The sequence below is a fragment of the Apteryx rowi genome, unplaced genomic scaffold, assembly GCF_003343035.1.
Source record: "Apteryx rowi isolate R43461 unplaced genomic scaffold, aptRow1 scaffold_612, whole genome shotgun sequence".
Classification (NCBI taxonomy): domain Eukaryota; kingdom Metazoa; phylum Chordata; class Aves; order Apterygiformes; family Apterygidae; genus Apteryx; species Apteryx rowi.
In genome coordinates this window covers 282,772-283,923 of record NW_020450886.1, presented here as the reverse complement: position 1 = coordinate 283,923, position 1,152 = coordinate 282,772, and positions in this window count along the sequence as shown.

The following is a 1,152-nucleotide window of genomic DNA, read 5'->3' as shown; positions in this document are numbered from 1 at the left end:
CTCCCTGCCAGCCCTCCCGCGGGCTCTTACCCTTTCTCCTGCTCCTCATCTTCTCCGTCTTCCAAGACAAACTGCCCCACGGCCGGGGCCCTGCAGGACGCCAGATCCAACCCACGTCCCGCAGTCTTGACCCCACGGCTCCTGGCCCAAATTCTCCCTCTGGCGTTTCACTTGCTGGGAGGCGTTTTGCTCCCCGCCGCCTGCGAGCGTGTCGGAAGCCTCAGGAAGGCTCAGCCCACCAAGCAGCCCTCAGCTCGCCAGCACGGCCGAGTCCCCGTCCAAGCATGTAAGTAAAAAGCCCTGATTCAGGTTTTTGCAGAGCTCAGCGCTGTGGGCGCTGAGGCTCTCTGAAACCTGAGCCCATCTGAACACCAGAGCACGATAACGTGATACAGGAAGAAAAAGAAACCTAAGCACGGCCCGTCGGTGCTGCAGTTTGCAATTTTCCAGCCATTGAGTCACCAAAAAATTCCAGGTCCTTCTAGCTCCAGAGAGCGGCCGGTGCCTCGAGGAGCCAGGCTGGCGGCTCGGTACCCCGAGTTTCCACCTGCACCCACTGGTGCCCGGGACACGGGACACCTTGGGGCCAAATACAATAATCGGCCTGTTAAAATCCTCCCCGGCAGCTATTCCTCACGCAGACCCGAATCCCTGACTCCCACCCTCTGCGGGGCCACGGATGCCCGCGGGGCTGCGCGCTCGCCCTGTGGATCCCCGGGGATCGCAAGCCACCTCCGAGCAGCGCAACAGGCAGCGGGAAGAGGGGATCCGGGCTCTCCCGGACAGCGCTAGCCGCTCTCCACCGCTGGCAACGCTTGCTGGCACAGGGGCTGTCCCGAAAACCGCGGCGAGCCCAGAGCAGCACACTGCACGACCTGCCGCGCAGCCCCATCCGTGGGTGAAGTTTTCACCACCAAACCTCTGCCCAGCGGCCCGAGCCGCCGCCCCCCGTCGCAGCGGGGCCAGGGGCTCTCGCCGGGCGCCGTTAATCCTCTTGGGACGGTCAAGCTCCTACGGGCCACGGCCGCAGGGGCGAGCGAGCGCGGCGCCCGCCTCCGGGAGCGCGGCCGGGCTGCACCCCAAGGTCACGGCGCGGCCACGCACAGACACCCGCGGCTCCCCGATCCCGAGCCCCCCGGGCTGGACACCCCC